This window comes from Pagrus pagrus (assembly GCF_965226575.1).
Source record: "Pagrus pagrus genome assembly, chromosome: 14".
In the NCBI taxonomy this organism is placed as follows: Eukaryota; Metazoa; Chordata; class Actinopteri; order Spariformes; family Sparidae; genus Pagrus; species Pagrus pagrus.
In genome coordinates, this window is record NC_140198.1 from 4,527,774 (window position 1) to 4,552,146 (window position 24,373).

Here is a 24,373-nt window from a genome sequence, read left to right on the forward strand (position 1 = left end):
CTCCAGCAGTGTGCCAATACATCGAAAAAAAGGCTGAGAGCAAGTGGAAGATTTGATTGAAACCAAAGAGCGAGAGAAGATGTATTTATCTAACATGTGAAGGGGAAAGAAAATCCTTCAGCTTTACATCTAAAACAGGACCGAGCACAGAAGTGTAGCACCTCAGCATCTGATCCGATCCAGCAGGAGAAAGAGACGGATTGGCCCTTTTTTTAGGTAGTTTCACATAGTTGCGACAACTAAAAAAGAGCTCAGAATATTTTTTCTGTAAAAATCACTGTGACCATCATTTTTTGTAACATTTTCTACATGAATTAAGAGGAATGAAACACGGGATTTCTTGTGATTGATTCCACAAAAGAGGTGACAGATTTTGCTCCAAAGAGAAACTTTTGGAAGTTACACAAGCTGCTACTTCTTCTTCTTCTTCTTCTTCTTCTTGTTCTTCTTCTTCTTGTTCTTCTTCTTGTTCTTGTTCTTCTTGTTCTTCTTCTTCTTCTTCTTCTACGTAAAAGAACTGAAGGTGAGACAGTTTCTCACCTTGAACGTTACAACATCCTGTACCAGAAATCAAAACTCTTCAGAAAGTCAGTCAGGACTCTCCCAACTCTAAAGAAGGGCTGAGATCAGATTAACTGGTTTTGACAGCGAATTATTATTATTATCAGCCTGTTAATTATTCATATCTGAAAATATTCAACCCATCTCTCTCACTTCTTTTGTTACAGGGTCAAAAGGATGTTTGATTTCTTTAACTTCTTGTCTGAGGACAACTGATTGTGTGGGTACTGGGCTGAATCATATAATAACAAAATGTATAAAATTAAAAACAAACAGAAACCCCTCAGGTGATACACCCTGGTTATTTTAAGTAAGAAAATGTTATTCTCAGAATTAGCACTTTTATTAGAAGGACAAAGTCTCAAGAATCAGTGTAATCTTTTAAATGATAAATAAGCTTTTGTTTAAAAATGCTCAGCAACATGAACACGATGCTACAAAATATAAATGATACAAATCTATTTTATTAGAACTTAGTTCCTTAAATGAAGGATGTTTTGGGATCTTTGCATTTCCTCCTGTACCCACACAGCTGGGACAGACTTCATCCTACTTTTTTCTAATCTCCTCACAGCTCCTGTGATCAGCGTGTGGCTGCTGGATGCTGAGATGCACAGAGCCTCACAGGGTGGGCGAGCCTCTTTGAAGTGCCGACCCTGGAGGTGCCGGTGTCATCCTGTGGGAACCTGCGAGAGACAGAAGCCCACTTAATCCTGGATGTGTGATGATGATGGCGGCTTTATGAACGGACTAAATGATTTACAGTGAAATGTGTCTAAACATCAGCGTCACTCTGGATATTTTAGAAACTCGCCGTGTGGACGCTGCAGGAGTGGAGCGAGCCGGGGAAGGACAAATTACTGCAGCGCAGGAGGGCTGCCATTTCAGCGCCTCCAAACCCATTGTGCACTAATACCTGCTGCTGGCTATGACACACACACACACACACACACACACACACACACACACACACACTAACACACACCTCTGCAGGTAAGCAGACAGACAGGAAGGGAGGGTTTAAAGCAGCGCAACACGTCAGCAGACTCTCGGTGACTACAGCTCATTAAATGCCACCCGCACAAATGGAAATATACCGACAGACAGTCGTGGAGGTTTTGCATTCATGCGCATGCGCACACACACCTACAGTACCTCCATCCCTCCTCCCCCCACTAACCCCACACCTATCCTCTCACAGAAGAACAAAAAAGGACAAGAAGCTTTGTGAATCATCTTTTTCTGCAGCTCGGCCGTCTTTTAATCCCTGCGCAGGGATTTAGGCAGTGACGGGGGGGAGGGAGGGAGGAGGGAGGAGGTCTCCAGGGGGAGAGCCTCCCTGAGGTACTCCCACCCCAGGAGCAGGGGCCTAATTGGGGTCCTTGTAGCCTCTCAGCCGGAGCACATAGAGGGTCAAATGTCCTCGAGGAGAATTGTTCTTTTTCTGATCCGACTTGTTTTGTTCTGAATCGTTTCCGACATTTTCTAATATTAGCTTTTATTTTATTATAAAGCAGAGCTGCTGCCGAATGTCTCTGATAAAAGAGGCCTACATTCAGTCATTTCATCATAAAACAATGTGCAGCAGTGTGGCGACAAAACAATATAGTTAAGAGAGGCTTTGATCTACTATCAATCACTCACACACACACACACACACACACACACACACACACACACACACACATGCCTGAGCCACATTGTGCAGAGAAACTCAACCAGCTCCGAGTTGTTTATGTTCTGAACTCTGAAGTTTATTCGTCTGTTTTCAAAAGTAACTTTTCCAGTCCTTTAGTCGCTGTCTGTTATTCGTCACTCATGCGGAGATCATCTCTCTTACGGATTAGATTTTTTTTTTCTGTTAATTGAATCCAGCTAAAAGTCCAAAACCACACACTTTGATTCCTGGCCGTGCATTAATGTGTTTGGCCCAACTGTGTTTGCTTTTACACTGTTTAGACACTTTTCGAAAACAAACCTCTTTATTCTGTAAGTCCCCGTGAAGTGCAGCCAAATAAGACACGGACTCCAAACACAATAAGCCTTCACTTTGTGCAACCGCTTTTTCAAAAGAAACCGACGTCCCCGCAGACACGTCGCCAGTGGTCACGCTCGGGGATTTAATTCGTTATATCGCGGCCTCTCTGCCAGACGAGACGGAGGCCAACGTTGATGAACGTTAAGTGACATCTTAAAGGAATTACACACATCTGCTCCTGTTAACTTATTACAGTGATGGTTTGTCACTTAAACTCTGACACAAACCATTGATGATTATCTCTATCATTACGTGCATTATCAACTTTTTTTCGGCCGATCGAGCGCGTAGGATCGGCGACGGATCCCATCAGTGAAACAAATCCCTCTGATTGGCTGTTCAGCTCAGCAAATCAGTCCACGAGAAGTAGTCTTGTAGTCTCTGCGGTGTGTTTAAGTGCGGCTTTGTGGCCGAAGCACAGACGATGTGAGGCTACGCAACAGTCGGCCTTCGTCGCCGTTAGTTGGAAATGTTTGTATGATCATGCCTGCCAAGTTTTAACAGAACGTTCTGCATCTGTAAACAACTAATTAAATGTGTTTTTATGTGTTATCAACTAAAGATAGATCATAGTCTTGGTTCATAATCAATAAAATCAAAAGTGCATCAAGAAAACCTGCTGTTACAGATTCATTTTGACTTTAAACGTAATCAGCTGTTATTTAACCCCATTTATGTGACCGAGAGCAAATTTAGCAGCGGACTATCATGAATCCACCTGCCATCGTGGCAACAGGTGATCACAGCGTCACGGTAAAGATAAACAACATTTGTTCTTTCAACATCGATATCGGACGATTCTGCAAAGCCTTCGATTACGTTCAGTCAGGTTGTTTTTTTGGCTCCAGTGCCGACGTTGTATCAGAAGATTCAGGTAACATCTGTGCAGGACGACGACAGAGCGGTTACAGTTATTGAATGACTCCTGCACTGCATTCTGGGAAAAAAGAAAGAGAAAGAGAGAGAGAGAGGCGACTGGGGTAAGAGTCAGGTAAGTGGAGGGAAGGGAGTGTAAGGGTGAGTCAGGGAGATTATACAGGGGAGGAAGGATGGGAGATGGAAGTCTGTAATTGGTTGCCTGCAGAGGATTAACCTGTCTGTCTCCAGCCTCTCCCTTCTCCCTTCTCCCTTAAACAATATACTATATAACTGCGTTACCGTGGCAACTACCCTCTCTCCTTTAAACTCCCCTATCGCACCTCCTCCTCCTCCTCCTCCTCCTCCTCCTCCACATCACTCTAAGAAACTCAAATGAAGTCACCTCTTGTTCTCTGTCTTTATCTTGGCTCTCTCCCCAGCTTCATCTCCATCGCCTCCCTCTCAGCCTGTGATGTAAGTGATTAATTAAGCATGAGAGGGGAGCAGTGTCGTCTACCTGATCAGGTAAGCGGAACAGAGGCTGCTGTACGCTACATTAGCATCTGGGTTTTCCTGACTCCTTCGCCGCAAACACTATAATTAAAAGGCAGGGAAGGGCATCCCCCCCCCCTTTTCCTTTTATCTCTGGATTTAAATTTGATTGACGCCTTGAGACTACCATACCACACACACACACACACTGTGCACGTGTGCACATTTCACACAACACACACCCACTCGCGCTCCTAAACCTCAGATGAAGCCGCAAGGCAAGCAGAAACTGGTCGGGTGTGAGAAACCACAGCCAGCCAGACACACAGAAACACCGACAAACAGTCAGTCCTGTGAAAAGAGGTCGTTCTGCGACGTTCCCACCACATCGCTGGATGACAACACACAATGGGACAGGAAATAGCAGCCAGACTACACACACCTCCATCCTGTAGTCTGTCTGAACAAACAGTTGATTGAGAATACTGAGATTAATGGATGAATGGTTTGCTCAATAGCGACGATGCTGCCAGGTATGAGAACACAGGCTCATTAAACACATATTGCACAAACACTGTAATTATGTATTTCATATTTTAAGAGAGAAAAGACCGGGGCTGCCGAATTATCTATTATTCATTCATTCATTCATTCATTCTTTCATAATTATCTTGCTCATTTTTGGTGTGTAATTTTCCCAGAACAAATAAAACCCAAAGACTAAACAATCCATGAAAAAAAAAAAGGAGGCCAGAGACGATAAACTAATCAGACCTGCGCCTTTCTTTATAATAACATCTAACAATCACATGTTTCTGTTCACAAATCATATCAAAATTCAACAATACACACTCGGACACAATCAATAACAGTCATCTAACAAGCGTTACTCAATAATCGTTATTTAACGCACTTGACTAATAATATTTTCAAATCAATTCAATCTAAACAACAACATGGAACAAACAAACTATTCTACACTCGAGGCTCACCTGCGTTCGTCCCCGTGACAAACAGCCTCTATAACAGATGTTATCTAATGTTTACTTTTCGCTCCCTGGTGGGTTTTTAAAGGATGTTTTTAGGGTACAGATTTCGTCTCTGTATAAGAAAGTGAACATATACAAACTAGGATAGGGTAAAGTAAAAACACATGCATTACTTGTTGTGTATTTCAGTAATAATCTATGGCTTGGGAAACACTGATCTAAACAAAACAAAGAGCAGTATTTTGAAAATGTCACAGATCTTGTAAATATATAGACTTAAAAGTTTTGGGCTGACTACAGACCCTGGTCAGACTCCACATTCAGACTCTGAATCATTAACAGCAAACTGTACAAATTGCTTTTTTATTTTCCAAATAACTTATCTGTCCCCTTTACTCCATAATCTAAGAATTTAGATAGAAGAAAACAGTGGTCTGTTGTGTCGAATGCAGTTTTTAAATCAATAAATACCCCCACTGTGTTTCTTCTTCTTTCACATGGCTGCTGTGATTTCTTCTATTTCTTCTATTAATGCTTAAGATGCAGATCCATTTGTTATAAATCCACACTGTGTCTCACTTATCAATTTACTGTTTCCTGTAAAGTTCCCTAAACTTTGTGCAAAACAACTTTTTAAGCTCTTTAGAAAACAGAGAAAGCAATGACCCTGACTGGTAGTTATTGAAAATATTATAGTATATTCATATGAAAAACAATGGCTTCAAAACATTAATTGATTGCTCGACACTACATGTGTTAAATTGTAATTTCCATGTGCGAACGTTACTAAAACAAATTAATTCTTATTCAACATCATTTGCAGAAGTAGCACATTTTCCCCTCGCTGAGAAGACCAATTTATCGTTTAACACTATTTTATAATGATCATTTTATTTTAAAACAATGATACGAATCCAATTATGAATACAAACCGTGTTAAGGTTTATTTTTTTGTGAGCCAAAGCAATCAGAAAATACTGACAGTACAATAAACACTTTTCCTAAACTGTGTGCGATCTTTCAGAAGCACTGAAGCCTCGCTGTGTTTAACCACAAGCTTCTTCATGCTGTGAATCCTCCTTCATGTCGTATAAACCTTTTACACGACTGCAGCAAATGCATCAGCTTTCCTGTTGTGCTACTGTGAGCGGCTAAAGCTGCACGGTGGCGATTGACAGCAACCCACCCATGAACTTCATGACTGATGTCGGATCAACTAAAGAGGCTGCTGATGATCCATGAAAGTCGGGCTTACTGGGATGAGTCTTAGTCATATGTGGTGGTGAGAACCTGCTGCTCTGCTGAGTAACTGTTTTACTCACCTGCACTGAGAATAACTGGAGATGTTGGTCTGCGTGTTTGTTGCATAAACTGATTTCATGTTAATTTACTCTCAGTCACTATTCACCCTCAAGAGCTGGTTTTGGTTTCCTTATCTTGACAGGTGTGTTTGCATATGTTATTGTGGGTGTTTAAAGGGTCAGTTCACCCCAAAATTTTGAATGCATATTCTCCCTCTTCCCTGTAGTTTATCCATCTAGATTGTTTTGAGGTGAGTTGCAGGATTTTAGAGATATCAACCGTAGAGTTGTCCGCCTTCATCTGTAATATAATGGCAGTAGATGGCACTCGGCTTGAGCTTCTCACTGGAGTTACATAGTGCAGAAACAAGTGATGGGGGGGCGGAGGGGCTTAGACAGAGACACCATTCACCCTTTTACAAGACACTGGACCATCAGCATGATTTGAGTTATTTTAAGGTGAAGTTACAAAATGATGCACTACCTACTTTTATTTTACAAGGAATATGAGACAAAGGAGTACTGGCCAGGACAGCAGCGTCCGAAGTTTCACATAAATGAACGAACAACATACAATTTTAACATTAAAGAAACAAGCATTATTTAACTTAAAACATGCAGGAAGTTACATTAAGACAATTAATTTACCAGTGTTGGTCAAACAGTCTATAATATTCCCTACTTATCGAATAATCAAGTTTAAAGTGTCTCTGTAGCTCACACCAAGATGAAGGAACAACAATATTAAAAAGCACTCGGTGTACATCATTTGTCCGCCTGACTAAAGATGGCAGCTGCTGATAGTTTTAGGAGTCAGAAGGGGGGGACACATATAAGAGTGCATTATGGCCTTATTACTGATGTTTCTCTTGTACACAGAAGACTTAGTAACTTTCTCACACAAGCTGCAGTAAAAGAGAAGGCAGAAATATCTCCAAAGCTCTGCAACTCACACCAAAACAATGTGAAGGATAATTAGGACTACAGGTAAAAGGTAGACTATGTGTTTTTGATTTTGGGGTGAACTGTCCCTTAAACGTTTCCTCTTCATCTTATCTTACAGCTGCATGAATACGTGCAAAGTAACTTAGCTTTCTCTCACACGGATCACAGATGAAGACGAGAATAACTCATGTTAAAATAACTTCAATGACGGCGTCGTTTCAGTTAATTCTCGCTCATTTCAGTTTTATTCACTCACTGTTGTTTTTTTTCACAGGCAGGAATGCTGCATGAACAGACATGTAAATAAAGTCCTACAACAAAGAATAAGAAGATTTCTGCGGCTGAGCCTCAATGAAGCTGCCATGCGTTGTTACGGCGTGAGCTGAGACACACAGCAGAGCCACATACCCCATCACAGACCCGAGGATTATACTTTTTAAACAACATCTGTCTCTCCTTCTCCTCCTCCTCTCTCTCTCTCTGTCTTCAGGAGGATGGGATAAACAAGCCAATACGCATCCAGATCATAAACCATTATCTTGATCCCTTTGCCTGTCTCCTGTGTATGTTGACAGAGATTACAAATTACCAAGTTTGTGTATTATTTTGCTTGGCTGCTTAGGTTTGGTTTTCCTGTGTATAACCAGATGTGGTTCACAGGGCCAACTGTAAGTCTGTGTTTTAAAATCCTTGTGCATGAGTGGCTGCCTGCAGGGAGATGTGTTGCTGTCTGTGGTGATGCAGCCAGTGAACGAACCAAAGAGACAAAATACAAACCGACTAACGAGACAACGAGCCAACTGGTGGATAATCGGCTCGTGGTCATCATTGTCGGTCACCAGCGGGAGTAAAAACCAAATTTTTTTGAGAGGCGATCACTGTGCCTGAGTGAGACCACCTGAGAGATCATGACATGCACATCCCAAAAAATACTTTTTCTTTAACTGCTTAACAAGCAGCATCTTCCAAGCGAACAAGCTTCACCCCTAAAACTGTTTAAAGGAACAATATGTAAGAAACTACGTTTAAAACATTTAAAAAATAACTAAAACTATCAACAGAATGTGATGAAATAAGAGTTTTAAAGTTATATTAGTAGAGATATCTACTGAAGTTAGCATGCTAACCAGCCTCGAAACCTCCTTCAGCCAGTGGTCAAAGCTAACAATAGCTGAGCTAACAATAGCTAGTTAGCAGCTACTCCTGCGATATGCTGTTTGTTGAGGTATTGCACCTTTATCTTCGCTCTGGTGGAGATCCAAGTAGTCCCAAAAAACACTCAACATGGCAGGTTAAATATCTGAGATGTGTGTGTAAAAAGATGCATTAAACATTATTGAAACAAGCCGATACAGACATTGTGTAATAAGATGTTAACGCTGCTACAAAGGAAATCTTGATATTAAGAGATTAAACTGAACATCCCCTTAATTATTTTCAAAATCACCTCATTAGAAGAAGCCATAATAGCTATTATGATTCTATATTGTGTGAAAAACAAGTCTATTGACTTTGTATTTGCAAAGAGAACAAGGGGGGTTTTCCCATTCACTTCAACAGTACAGGAGGACTAGCTTTGGATTTTTTTTTAAACAATCGCAGTCTTATATTTGGTAATTTGTCCCACATTATTACTGGTTGTATTAACTCTTTACTCACCAAGCTAACTGCTGTATCGCTAACACAAAGAGTCAGACGACCAGCCTGTAGAGCAACCAACACATCTGGCAAAGACAAAATGCTCTATCAGCTGGCATGCTAACCCGAACGGTGACTTAAACAAGAAAAGCACCAACAAATCTGTCAACTGAAGCAGAGAGAAATTAAGCAGGCATCCAACAAACAATCAATCAGGCCATCAAATTGCCAACCAGCCGAGACACCAAACAAATATTCATCTGGAGCAGAGGTGCACCGAGCAGCCACGCCTCGGGGGTTGGCAGCAAGTGGCCTTTGCGGTGGAAACAAATGAAAAAGATTATTGATGTTCAGACGTGGGAAAGATAATTTCTTTTTTTTTTACTTCAGGAAAACGCACATCTGTGCAGTGCCAAGCCCAAACAGCAGATCAGAACCTGCTCATGACAGGCCTACCTGCTGGTGAGTGTATCTCTGCAACTACAAGGTCTATCTGAATAATAAAGGTATCATAATGAAGGGAACACTTGAAATATTTGTCCAGATGTGTAAGTATAAGTATATATGTCACTGGGTCTGAGTAAATTAAGTTGGAACACAGCATAAATTAAAGTTTTTTTTGAAATTACAATTTTAGAATGAATAACGCTGAGGAAGGATGCCACAGCAAAACAACCTGGAACCAGAGACTCTTTGGCACTTTAGCTTAAAATATACTGAAATGATTAATTATTAATTGTGCTGCAAATTCTTTTTGAAGAAACACATGCAAAGCTCTAAAAATGGACAAATAAACTGAGTCTAAAGTGCAGCTGCACATCTCAATCAGTGTTGAGATCTACCAGTCTGAGCTTTGCAGCACTGCAAATTTAAAGAAAAAATTCAGAGATTATCAGCACCGTCACACCTCTATAAACAGTTTGGTGCAATCAAAGCAAAGACAATCCCATCAAGCACCTACAGTTACTTCAGCATCTCTTTAGACGATGACTCACTCGTATGTCAGTCGTCTTTGCACATCCACGCACTGTCAGATCCTAATCAATTCATCACTCCGGCCTAACGAGAGCGAGTTCTGCTTGAGGTGTTTCAGTAAAGCCAGGCGTGACTGCGGACAGAGAAAACAAACACCTTCTGTGCGATCTCTCACGCCTGGTTAACATCACTGACATTATGCCGATTTTCACAAAATCACCAGAGAGTTTTTTGCCTGTTAGCAAATGTGGAATCCAGTGAAGCATGAGACTTTTGATGATAGCGCTGATGATGCGTCACGTTCCTGCGCTCTCACAAGGGTCAGGTGAGGTTTTGTGAGCACGGTTGCTGTTATGATGAACGGTTCATTGCGTCGCGTGTCTCTTTGGTTAAGTTTGGTGTCATGTTTTAGGGGAGCAGAGAGCTGTGTGAGGTCTGATCATGAAAGAGGGGAAAAAACTCAATCTTTCTGCGTACCACCAAACCTCTGTGAAGGTTTTCGTCCTGTGACTCGAAACATACACACTCAAATACATAACAGACCAACATCACCATGACAATGGATGCATCGTATGACTGTACAATATAGGGAACAAAATACTTGGTTAAGTTTAGGGAACAGAATATTTGGTTTGGTTTAGAGAACAAAAATACTTCACTGGGTTTAGGGAACAAAAATACTTGGTTTGGTTGAGAGAACAAAAATACCTGGTTAGATCTTGGGAACAAACATATTTTGTTAGGTTTAGAGAACAAAACTATTTGGTTAGGTTTAGGGAACAGAAATATCTGGTTAAGTTTAGGGAACAAAAATATTTGGTCAGGTTTAGGCAACAAAAATACCTCACTGGCTTTAGGGAACAAAAATATGTGTTTAGGTTTAGGGAACAAAAATATTTGGTTAGGTTTAGGGAACAGAAATATTTGGTCAGGTTTAGAGAACACAAATACTTGGTTAGGTTTAGGGAACAAAAATACTTCACTGGGTTTAGGCAACAAAAATACTTTAGGAAAACATGGTTTGAGTTGAAATGCACACATACACAACATTAAACATGCGTTGGAAAGAATAACTTCTCCGGTCTGCCTATTAGCCGGTCCTTTTGCAGCTCTAGTTCTTCTTGTGCAGTCTGTAGTAATGCATGCAAACTACACGTGTCAGTACGTGTTAAAGCTGTATTTTATTGCATCTTTCTGTCATATGTTTTAGTAAGTTTTAACTTTTGATCTCTGGTAGCCCACTCAATTTAAAACAAACCACATATCATCATGCTAAGTGGCTGTTTTATAGCTGTGCATTGCTGCAAAGTTGAAGTCGTAACTGTTGTAAGCATGTACTTCATAAATAAAATCCTTTGTGTTTGGATCTAGTCCTGCTACTGGAATCAATGCTGTGTCAATTAGTCCTGTATGCCTCAATGAGCAGAGCGTCGTGTTATGAAAATAAAAATGTCCTGCTGAGAATCACTGTGGGTACAAGTGCTCATCAAATGTTAATTCTATTGTTACTACACACCATTAGTAATATTTGCCAACCTCTCCCATGGTTCCTCCTGAAGCCCTGCCCTGTTTGATGTTCTGGATGAGAGCTAGTGTTTGTTAACAACGCCAACGCAGGCAGAGACCCACCAAGTCAGCGCCGCCGCAGGTCGGATCATGTCTGACTGACTGTGGGTGGGAAGCATCTCTGAGGAAATGCCTGCAGAGGGAAGGAGGACGGGAGGACTCCGTTTAGTGTCGTGTCATTTTTCTGTTTTCTTAATTCGTGATGGGACCACTTGAGCACAATTGCTGCTAACGAGCCCAACATTTCTACTACTGCTACCGCCATCATTACCTCTTTTTGTTGTTGTTTTTTATTACCAAATAACAGAGCATGTGGTGTTTATGTTCATGTATGTTCATGGAGTTAACTCACAAATTACTCCTCAGTGCACGTGCATACTCTGTCTTTTCTACATGAACACACGCTGAACATCTTTGTTACTATCAACAGGATCATTCTCACAGGTGGTGGTGGCTCCTTCACCGACGCCAGTAGTGTTACCTCCTGGCTAGCGTTTCGCCCTTTGAACCTGAGTGGAGCATCTTTCAGAGCTGACAGAACAAAGTTGGTTATTACACTATTATTTGGGTCAAAAGCCTCCTGAGAGGCTCCCTCTTTTTCTTCTCCGTTCTCTTCTTCCTTTTTCTTTTCTGTTCAAGTCCTGACATACAGGAAAGTCACACAAACACTGGCAAAACTGCACTGAGTAGTAGGAGTAAATTGCTCCAGTCATGTGGCCAGCCCGCGCTGCACTTTTGACATTTTCACCTTGCATACAAAAAGTCCTGTACATACACAAATAGCACATGTTGCAGAAACCTCTTACCTTAACAGAACATACGCCTACTGCTAAGACACCTCCAGTTTAAACTAACACTAAAGCAACTGTTGTTAATGCATCCACAACCATCACAGCTACAACTATAAACCTTATTTTAATGAAATTACTTAAGTTAATAGTCAAGCTGTGCTGCTCTGGCTGTTATTAGAGACATTAGATAATATATATCCTGCACTGATTATCAATAAATCGTCACATTTAAGGCAGTTTTCACCATTCATCTTTTGTTCACATCCTCCAGCTGTAATTACGGCTACTTTTTCTACCACTCAGTGCAGTTTGGAGAAGCATACTTACAAACACACACACACACACTTGGAGCATGTCAAATAACTTCACCTGCCGTGGCCTTATTTGCCCCTTGCCCTTTACAATGCAGCTAATCCGCAGATACACCAGAGATCCCTCTATGCATTCTCCATGAGTGGAGGTCTGCGGCTCCGAGCGCAGCCGGCCTAACTGCCCCCCCTGGGACCGCCCTAAACAAGGAGCCTCCGCCTGTCAATTACCCCCAGGAGTCTGTACACCAAAGCATATCGGCTGCTGCTAACATACACATGCACGCAACCGCTCTTGCATGTTGGCAGAGGAGCAGTGGCATCATGGATATGTATGACACACGCATACACACAATCACACACCCAGACAGCTGTGATTTCCCCAGGTAGCCGCTCTAAGCCTGCAGAGGGAGGATTTGTCGGAGTCCTTGTTTAACACAGATGTCAAAATGAGGGCGACGCGGCGCGGCGGTAGGGGGGATGGAGTTGATTTTTGACAGAGATGTTCATCTCATGGTGCTTGATTGACAGGGAGACAAGCCCCCAGTTTAACCCTCCATGTCTGACAGAACATCTCCTGAATGATCAAGTGGTAACACAACTCAATTTAAGCAGCTGTTCGTGTTCAAGAGGTTTTATGGGGTCAAAGGGGGTTTTGCATTTGAATTTGCAACAATTTTTTTGGGTGTCCCTCTGGTTCAGCTGGTTGGGGTGCATGCTGGGAATTTTTTAGCCATGCAAGCAGCGTGTCTCGGAGGATGGGGGCAACATCAGTGGGTTGGTCAGTCCACCACTTTGATCCAGACTGAAATAAATCAGCAACTTTTGAATGGATTTCTACAATACTTCTCATCACTTTTTTGATTTTCATCTAGCGCCACCAGCAGGTCAAATGTACCAACCAATACTCTAGTTACTGACCAAAAACTTGCAAAACTAATGACATTTTCTTCATAGCTTACTTTGTGTTTAGTGATCAACAAATATCAGCATGCTGACACACTTATTTAAGATGGCCAACCTGGTAAAGATTGCCTTTCTAAACATTAGTGTATTAGCATTGCTGTAGTGGGCATGTTAGCATGATAACATTTAGCTTAAAGCTTTGCTATGCTAATCTGGTTTGTTACACAGAAGCATCTGGAAAGGCGCCACAAGAAGTTGTTCGGAAAAAGCAGGCACTTTCTAAAATACCTGACTGATGATTGGACGAACCATCCGTCTGTCAACGACTATCACAAGGCTTCAACTTCAACCAGTCAGATCAACAGTAGGAGACCGACGAAAAGCAAAGCCGTCAATCTTCTTTGCTCTTCTATCAATGAAATAAACAGTGGCTTCTATCGCTGGTCCTCACATCTAACCCACGCCTGTTGCTGCTGTCTCTATACTTCCTCAGAGGATGCTGAGTGGTTCAACTGCTGTGCAAAAGCCTTGCAAGATGGACATTTAAACTTTAACGTGGAGCACACTTTATAATAACTCTTATATGCCTGAAAGTCTCTTTATCTGCAAAGACACATGTGGTGTTGTCTTTGTGTTCTGCTCCTCTTTCATTTATACAAAACCAGAAGTTCCCAAGAAGCCAAGTCAGGCAAAAATACCTCTAAAAACTTTAACTTTGTCACCTGCCCGGGGGAAACTTTTTGACCTGTTACCTGCGAGGCCTAAAGTGCTGCTATGAGGAACTGCACCTTAACGACTGTCTGGGGTGTGGGCCGCATTAGAAATGTCAAAATGGAGAGAAAAAGTTAGAGATGTAATCTCCTCTCCTCAACCGTTCTGCTGCTTGTTGGTTACACTTGCAAACAAATCGTGCGTGGAGGTAAAAAAACTCAGCCCCTCGGGAGGACAAGACAACCCAGACAATGATTGGCAGCAGCTTAACAAAGCACCTGTCTGACGGAGACGGATAGTCAACACACACGCAAACAAACAGCAGAACCTGTCCTGTTGTACGCCTCCACAAATGAGGCAGAGAGAGAAAAAGTCTTTAACTCGCTGCTGCCCATCCAAATTGGTGCGTAAGGAGAAACGGCGAGAAAGCAGCGTAACAAAATGAGTATGGGAAATTATGCAGAGGCAAACAGTGAGCGTTGCCGGAAGACGAGGAGGAGGAGGAGGAGAAGATGTGGTGACATCAGACTTAAAGCCCAGAGATGGGGCTTGTTAGCAGGAAGCTCTATTAGGTTCGCCTCCTGCCCTCTTCTCCGTTCTCCTTTGTCCTCCTCACCTCTCCCGCCAGGCCTAAATTGGCCTCCAGAACTCCACCTGACTCCCCTCCCAGCCTGCAGCGCTCATGTATATGCATCTCAAATCCCCCCTGGACACGGGCAGACAGGCAGGCCAGGCGTAGCGCTGGTTCACCTAACAAAAGCAATTTGGTACGATACACCGTTTGGGTCAAGTACCCCTGCGTGTTCCCCCTCAATTGTTTTAATCAGGCCAAGGTAGCAGGGAAGAGAGGGCTCGGAGGCACCTAAAGGCACCTTTCCTCCTGGCCATTATCCTCCGGTGGGTGAATCGTGGATGTGGTTGTTAAGAGAGACAGACGTGACAGCCCATCTCGTAGACGAGTCAATTAAAGGAGACTGGAACTTTTTTAAGGGTGAAAGATGCATATAGACATATATGTTTTCAGGGGAAATTAAAGGACAGGTTTGACACCAGAGGCGTTGAAGTGAATTTCAAGAGGTAAAAAAAAGAAAAAAAAAAACACTTGTTAAATGGAGACCTTGACATTTGTTATTGGAGTTCTCTGCAGCAGACAAATTAACAAAAGTTTCCACATTCGTCACTTTGGTTCCTATTAGCTTTGCACCATTGTCACCACTTTGACCATTAAATGTTTGACAGATTGGCACACCGACGAGCTCAGCCATTAACGTAAGTGGACATAAACATCCAAACAATGCCGACGTCCTTGTAGATCACGCATCATTGGTTAACTTTACTCCTGTCCTTCCTTGGACACAATGGCCTTATGCAAGAATGTTTTGCTACCTAATCCTTAAATCTCTCTTACTTGTGTCCAATTCACATTCACTAAGCCATTAAACTTGTTGTTAGTTGCGTGTTTCAGATGAATGCAACCTGTTCATGGCAGGTGTATGTTGATTGTATCATTGTTTTTTGAACCAAGAGTTTATTCTAAGTTTATGACGAGGAGGTGCGTGTTCCTGAAATTTGATCAGCAGCATACTCTACGTCCCTACAATTTCCATATAAAGCTGTATTTGTAGGCAAGTTTAATTCACAAATTGGTTGATAAAGACTTTCAGCAGACTAAAAGAAAAGCAGCTTCAGTAGTGCTGTGAGGGGAAGTAAAATGCTCCATGACGGATATGAGAAGCGATCACAGGTACATGACTGACATGAAGCTATAAGGCGATAAGTGTTTTGTTTTACAGCTCGAGAAAAGCCGACTGTTCATGACTCGTCAAACAGCTGTGGATAATTTGGAGTACAAGAAAAATGTCTTCTGTGCAAGCAGCTTATTACGATTCATATTCACGTTTACTGTTAAGCGGCGACTTCTTGTAAATATGACGGAGCAAAGGAGGAAGTCAGGTAACGTAGATTAAAGAGTGACAACATTTGTGAAGGGAGGAGATGGGGAAGGATGGCCGAGCCACACCCGAAGCCAAAAATCAACACTAATTTTGTTCAAGCTTAACTGACCCAACCTCAAGGGTCAACTTGAAAAAAAAAAGATCTTTGAGTCTCATTCCCAACTCGATGATTGGACATTTAATCATCGTACTTATTTTAACCGAAACCACGATCTTCTCCTAAATCTGAAACACACAGTTTTGGTGCCTAAACGAAACCAAACTGCAACTGTTTCACAACCTTAACCGCATGTTTACTATCGTTGCCATGACTAACCAAACTCTGATTGTTTGACAACGCCTCTCCAACAGTCTTGATATTTTGTGAGTCATAAACAAAAGACCTGTTCTCTTCTTTAGGTTTGAGGAAGTGTTTGGCAAACAAAACGCTTTTTACAGACGACAAGATAAAACTTGATCTGTCAGTTCATCAGAAAAAATATGATAGAAAATACAAGCAGCCCAAAAAAATCTGTCCATTGGAATAATATACATAAGTAATCTCGGCGTACTCGTAACTTATCAGGTATGCTGACGGAGAGGCAGAGTTATTTCAGGGAGACAACACTTGGTAGGCTCGAGCTCTATCCCTGACAAACACTAAACAATTAGTCAACTTCTCAAATGGTTCGTGTTTGATGTTCTGACTTGAACTTGAAGCGGCCAAACAGGAAGCTCCAGATGTAGGATGCGTTTCGTGTGATCTGTCTCTTTTCATCCAGTGCGATACCGTGTCATTTGCTTGGCTCTCGTCCTGATTCAGATCATGAGATCAAGATAAACAGCAGCTGGGAAGACAAAGGGGAGAAAGATGCAGATAGACTCCACTGATCAGAAAGCAAAACAAACATTCATGTCCCGAGGCAGCCGTGCCCAGGATTCACCTTCACAAAGACTGTAAGTGTATCTGAAGATCCACAGGTGTCGATTGTACACGGTGTGAGCTGTGTTTAATAGGATATCTCTTTGGCCTCAGGCTACTTGAAAGTATATTGACTGACAACCTCCATGTAGATTACAGAACCATATTTTGACAAGTCACCTGACCATGCCACTGTATGCTTCATAGTCTAATGAAACCATACTCACAAGCACTGCTGTCATTCACTATAAACAGACACTTGACGGTCCTGAAAAGCAGCAAGTCACAACAGACCTCGTATGCACGACGTGGGAAGTCATGAGCTGCCCTTTACAACATTCTTGGCGATAGTTGTTGGAGCTGCTACGGTCGTGTAGCTCTGACAGTTTGTATGACAGATGTGTGACTCATACAGGAATGTGAAAGGCGGACATGGACCATGTAGAAGTAGAGCAGAACGTAACTCACAGAACTGGTGTGAACCAATTTTTATAAAACGACGGGGGAGGGCTTGTTTGGTAGCTAATGATCAGACAACAACTGGTGCACAAGGCAAAAATATACTGGCTAATGACTTTCTTTTCAAGGGTAAGGAGCGCTGAAAGTGTGGGTAGGATAGTAACTAACGTTCGCTAACTGAACAGTGACACTGCAATCAGTCAGTATAGAGACTTGGTTACTAAACAATGAGGCTATAAGCAACAGGCAAGCGAAAATACACACATTTGGGGAAACGCCAAGCTTTGATTTTCAGCAAGTTAACTTCCTGAACATTTGTTGTGACAGTGTCACCTGCCTTTACTCAGCTACCTGGCATGTTGGCATCAATGACTGCTGGCGTGTTTGTGGCATGGCATTGCCAGTTAATTGCTGACAATCACGCTACCAAGCTGGCCACAACATCGTGAGATGTTACACCATCGTTCAACATTGACCTACATATTTGGTTGAATGTAGGTGGTGACGTTGGGTGACCTAATTTTAATGTCAGAACCGCATCCAATGATCTCGTCAAGATAGGCAGAATAGTGACGACACCCATCCATCCATCAATCGTCGATCCCAGTCGACATTGGGCGAGCACTGATGACATCTGACATTGATATTTGGTTGGTTTTAGTCGTGTTTTAAGTAAAACAACAAAATTCAATGACTTCCAGACGTCTCACGCCAACGCCGTTTTGACAAAGAACACAGAGGTAAGTCCTGAGGTATTGTGACCAAAACCCAGCATCTGCCGTCATAATACCAGCGTCCACACTACGTGATACATCCCTAGACATTGATATTTGGTTGGTTTTAAGTTGTGGTGTTAAGTATCCAAAGTTCAGTGTCTTCTGAACGTTTGAGGTTGATGTAAACACAATTTTCATTTCCAAGTTTAACCTAATCATTGGATTATTTGTGCTGGATGAACTACTATTGATTTGTTTTACAAAGTCTCCACAAAAAGCACTGCAGTTCAAGCAAATGTAATAATACCAAAATCTTATTAGTAATGTGTGTTATTTTGCACATTTCTATAGTTATATAGAAGAAATGAACATGAACTAGTTCACTGGGACTGTTGGACCGTGAATTTCTCAACACATTTCTGCTTATACATAAACAACATTATTTTATTTAATTTAGATTAAGCGTTTTGAACACAAAAAACACATACATTATCGCCAGATAACACATTAAATATGTACCACAAAGGTCGGGCTCAAAAATAGACTTGGCATGCTTTTCGTTTCACTGACAATCACCTGACGTAGTTAGCTCCACCCGTCGGTTTCCTTACGTAGGTCAAACACAAAGGCTGTTTTTGGGCTGCACGTTCAACTCGACTGCGACTGCTCGTCGTGCAGCTGTGTAAGAGCAGCATGGTGTTATGTAAAGAAAAAAAAAAGGAGAATGATATTTGAGAGGGGTTATTACAAGAATCTGTCCGTCTGATGAAGTGCAGATGGCGTCTCTGAATAGCTGACTGTCCGTGTCACAGGCAGAAAACAGAGGCAGGATAAAACTGTGGAGAATCTGCAGGGAGGCAAACGTGGAGTACGTCTGTATATTGATTAAAAGTCAGGTTATAGAGTTTACATGGGGCAGATTACCCCACTGCAACCCATTTGAATTTTGTTAAATTTAAGCTTCTTTATATGAAGCAATTAACTTCTGTTTGCTTTTAAAGCGATCATATATATTATATATATGAGGCTTCATGTTAAAGCATCATTGCTTTATATGTATCTGATCACTGGAGCTAAAATAAGCATCAAGCCTTTTCAGTTTGAGCCTAAAATTAATAGAAATTGTGGCTGCTTGAAGATAGAGAATCATAAAATAATTAATAGACGTGCACTGAATATGTTTTTCTTAAAAACCCCTTAAAAACTCTCACTTCCTGTGAAACAAACCATCTTCAGGTGACCTCATGCTGCAGCTTGAACGCCCTCCAGCTCCTCCCATCGAATCAAACTACCTTCCACCGTCCAACTGGTGTCTTATTGGTCTCATTTAAGTGTGTTATGTCCCAATCAAACCGTCGACCACTCTATTCCTTAACCGCTCAATCTATTTTGCTCATTTTTATGTTCATAAGTGGAGCCTGGCAGACCTCTGGAGAACATTCAACTCAAACTGAGCCTCACAGGCTTCCTGCTCCTTTCTAAGAAACTTAAATTCATTGTAACGTTTGTGATCCCCTCGGGCAGCTGACAAACTGACAAAAGACTATTACAATTTTCCTTGATGACAATGTCATGATGAGTCATGTGGGTGTGTGTGATTTCCGTTGCTTGCCAAAGTTCAAAGTCAAGCACTGCCCTTTATGTGCGCACATGCATGTTCATGCACATTTCCCTCCGATTGTATTTCATTGAAAAAGAACATAAAAGTGTTTGTCTGTGCATGTTTGTTTTTTAACTACTCTTCTTCAGGAGTAACCGTTTCCCCTCTTAGTGATCTAAACTCGTCTCACCGCCTCTTTTCACGCATCTGCAACTTTTCCACTCCCACGTGCACACATGTACACGACGCCTCTCCTCCATGTTTGTGGTTGTGTGCGTGTTACCGCGACACCAGTGATTGACAGGTCACCCTGCAGGGCATCCTGACATGTTGACAAAGGAAACACAGACAGTGAGAGAGAGACAGCGAGGAGGACTGGAGGGAAAACCTGCCCGGTGATAATTACACCACCCTTCACCTCCTCCACTTAACCACCTTAACCTTGACATGATGTAGATCAAAATCATTCACGTCGCTCTACAGCAAGCGTTTTCCAAGACAGAATGATGGTTAAAACTAAACTGTCACAGGGAGCTGACCAACATTTTGAAAGACATACTAATACTGGACACATTTTTCATTAACTTCATTAAATTAATTTTATGCCAACTTAAAAATCTGCAATGCTATCACAGCAGGACTCTCTTCAGCGCTCTGGCTACGTGATCTCATGGAGAAGCAGACGTAAACATAATGGAGATTTGCGTGGTGCAACTACTTGCTGTAGTATTAATTCACGTATCATTCACTCTTTCCATATTCAATTGAGAACGCATAATCAGAAACATTTTTAAAAATCTGAATTACTTGTTTAATAGAAGACTGGGATGGGGCCGAAGAGGTCGGTGTGTTTACCTGCAGAACTACAGCTCAAAAACCAGCAACAAGATATTACCATGGCTGTTGTGTGAGTCAGTAAAACTGTAATAAAAAACTTCAGAGTTGCATAAATCAGACAAATTAAATATGAAAATCGAGTTCGACATTTGATCCGAGCATAATATCAAAAGAAACAAACCAGTATTTGTTTATTAGTATCAAATTCATAGCCGTATAATGAAATAACAAATCATTTTGCGCCATCAGCTGCTCAAGGATCGCTCTCTCCGTTGCGGTCCGGCTCGAACAGTAACAATGTAATCATCCAGACTTCAAATATATAAATATCAAACTGTGAGCAGTTCAGCAGGCTGAAGACTGGATCTGTAAACCTGCACATTACCAGATTACCTGTGCCGAAGAGCATGTTTTGAACGGGCACTTCATGATCAAAAGCTTCAAATGGACCCTGCGGTACGAATATTTTCCCTGCCTCTGTTTCCAACATCTAGAACGTTAAATTTAGTTCAATGTAGTTCATTAATCTCATTTTAAAAGGTGGTAAGGACACATGTTTCACAGATCACAGCACAAATTAAAAGTTACATGCAAAACGTATATGATGTGACAGCGGCGAACAGGTTAACACCATCGAATCACTGGCTCATTTCAGCAGTTGCCGCGGTAGTTTTGACTTTGGAGGCCTTTCAGCATCAATCCAGTTCTTCTCACACGAGCACGCCCTGTCTTGAAGGAGCCAAACGTTTGAGCAAAGCTTTTCCAAACTCAGCCAACCCTCATTACCCTCCTCTGACTTGTCCAGGCTATCATCATCCCTCATTACACCCTCGCAAGCGTGTAGTTTACCACGTGCAGCTCACCGAAGGGATATAGATTCATAAAACATTCAGCGGCGTGCTACGTTTACACCCACTTTTCTAATGTAAACACAATGAGGGTGTAAAATGTCACTATGAATTTTTCAGGGTGGAAATTACACGGGCTGCTCGCGGGGCAGATTTCTTCAAACTGTTTTTTTGTAGCTCGAGGTTTTGTATTCGACTCTTCAGGGGCGAGAAAAGAAGATGGTGGCTGATTGAGGAAAACCACAAGCAAGAGTCACTGCGGTGATTACAGGTCGTAAATCTTCGCTGTTTAGAAAAGGGCGATCAAGAAATTCAACCGCAGGCTGAATCTGCTGCGCTTTCAGAAAAGACAAGAGAACAGATCAATGGGAACTTTCTACATTTCAAATTTGTTCGGAGGATTTTCCTACTTGCAGCCAGGAATAATAAAGGTTTACTGAAGATAATTTACCCTGATTTTACTCCGTGATACTTTATCCAGCATCCTGTACACTAGAGGAGAATTTAAAAAAAGCTTAAGCGACTTCATACTGCCAATATTTTGATTCAGAAAGCCCTTTTTAATCACTTCTTGACTCATCTTTCCGATCTTGAGCTGCAGCCTCCTTCACCTCCCTCGTCCAAAAACGACTTAGGGGCCTGAAAATCCTTTCGTAAACTTTAGTTTTCTTGTCCGCTTCCTTTTGACGCTGGAAGTGGATTTAACAGGTGAAATCAATAGGAAATGAGGGCTTTCACCTGGATTCAGGGGTCTTTTGATTTCATGAGAACGGCACGCAGTTTTTTTTTTGTGCCTCTCTCTGTGTGGGTACAACAAATACGCATTGTGTGTCGAGGAGGAGCCGTGGCCGCTGCAGAGTGTGTGAACAGCGCACTTTGTTTTGACTGGTGCCGTGAGAGAATTGTTGCTCTGCCAGTGAGGCAGTTCATGTGTGTTGATGGAGGCAGGTTAAGAGTGTCAGTCTTGCGTCTCGCGGATGCCCTGCCTTAACTGTTATTACTACAGCTATTCAGATGCTCCTCTGACACTTTGACACGAAAAGAGTGTGTGTGTGTGTGTGTGTGTGTGTGTGTGTGTATTCGGGGCTTTTGTAATGCACATGCCTACGCACATACATGGCTGTTGTGTGTCCTGTGCATGTCAGTGCGACTTTGTGACAAACGGGCGAAACATTTGACTCCAGGCTGTGATGTCACCGAGTGAAGCCTCCATTGTTTTGGGGTTTATCTGCCATTCGAAGGCACTGAACTTGTACTAAATAGACGGGGAAGTTATTACTGCCTTGTGTTGTGTCGTTGTTCTCGTCGGACAAACGAGAGTCAACAGGATTTCGTTTGAAGGTTTTCTGTTACTTTAATGAAATTCGGCTGGATGTGAGCGGCTCGTCGGGGCCCAGCTGGACGAATCGGGATGAGAAACTTCACATCGGTGTTGATCTTTATTAAATCCACTCTTGGTTTCGACTTACTTTCTATAAGCCTGGAAGTGTGTAACTACACCGGCGGCCTCATGATCCGATACTCATTATACACCAGGACAAAGAAAGCATTGTCGCTGGTCGGATGAAAAAAGGGGAGCGACGACGTTGTGATTCTAAGATCGTGAACGTAAGATTTGCCCTGTCAGTATCTGAGCAGGCAGAATAAAGGTCTCGTTATTGTTCTCTCTCTGTATAGAGGTGATCATTTGAAAGACGTGCAGACGGAAATATGCTCACGAAACAAGCACATATCGACATGAACTGAAAAATACATTGTTGTATAATTAAAATACAAGTTAATATATGGAAGGAGCTCACATATTGTCATTTTGCTTCAAGATTATATGTCAAAATCGAATGAATACACATTTTGATGATACAGTAGTCACATATACTGTTATTTAACAAACAATTACTTAAAATATATTTTGTCTGGCTTCCATAATAAACAGAGGCGGTTATCTCTGGTCTCTTCATAGCTTGTTTTGAGTCAGCGGGCGACGATGCGATTATAAAACATCAAAACATTTTCTGTACGTCATTTAATTCTTCTCACCCAGTAACTGGTTGCTATTTTCAACATATCATATTTGTAATGATCAATAAGTCAAATTATCAGATGAAATGACGAAGTAGCCAAAAATATCTGACAGTATGATTTATTTAATCACGCCATCTCTGACAGAAAGGTTCGGGCCATGTGGGGAAGCGCTGTATGTACTTTGACATCAGCGATGGTTATAATCATCCTGTTCGCACCCTGTATTTATAAAAACCATGAGACATGATGAGCAGGTATTACAGTGTAATACTGGCATCATTATTGTACTTATAAAGTATGCAGATTTTTCTAGAACATCATTATTTTAATGACATTGCGTGATAAAGATGAATCTGAACGATTCTGGCTAAACACTAATTATTCTTTAAGCCGTTCAAATCTAGACAAAGAACCTTAAATCACAACATAGTTTCATCGAGCGATTGATCTAAAAATCCGTCATCTAATTACAAACTAAAGAGCAGCTCAGTGTTGGTACAGTTGCACTTCGGGAAACAGTGTTAATATATCATCCCAGGCACTTCTAAGGGTGGGCCATATTTAGTATACTGCCATAATACCCTATCATCAATTCTCTTTGTACCGGCGGATTGTGGAGGCTCACAAGATTACAACAGGCAGTTTGAGTGAGGCACATTTTACAGGTGTAAGCTCGGGCTTTTGTCTGCACTTTGTGAGTGAAGCCTGTGTAAAGGCCGCTAAGACAGTGAGGCTGTGTGTTCGCCGCTACTGCTGCTGCTGCTGCTGCCGCTGTGGCTTTAAACACACAGTCAGGACCTCAAGCTGAGCAGTCGAGAACCCAAAAAGCTCCCCAGAGGGGGGGTTCGAAAGGCTCGACAGGGGACGCAGATATAAACTCTCTCTTCCGCATCGCCTTGCGTCTCCATCCTGTCCCAAATTGGCGACACGGTTTCTTGAGACGAATTCAAAGATGC

At 41.9% G+C, this 24,373-nt stretch overlaps 1 long non-coding RNA gene across 1 annotated transcript in view; it reads right to left on the bottom strand.

Annotated features, from left to right (window-relative positions):
- Positions 1-1,082: 1,082 nt before the first annotated feature.
- LOC311269326 overlaps positions 1,083-24,373 on the bottom strand; it is a 53,865-nt gene continuing 30,574 nt past the window's right edge. The window contains exon 3 of the long non-coding RNA XR_014624073.1: positions 1,083-1,247. This is a non-coding gene — a long non-coding RNA (uncharacterized lncRNA). The remainder of the gene's footprint in view (positions 1,248-24,373) is intronic.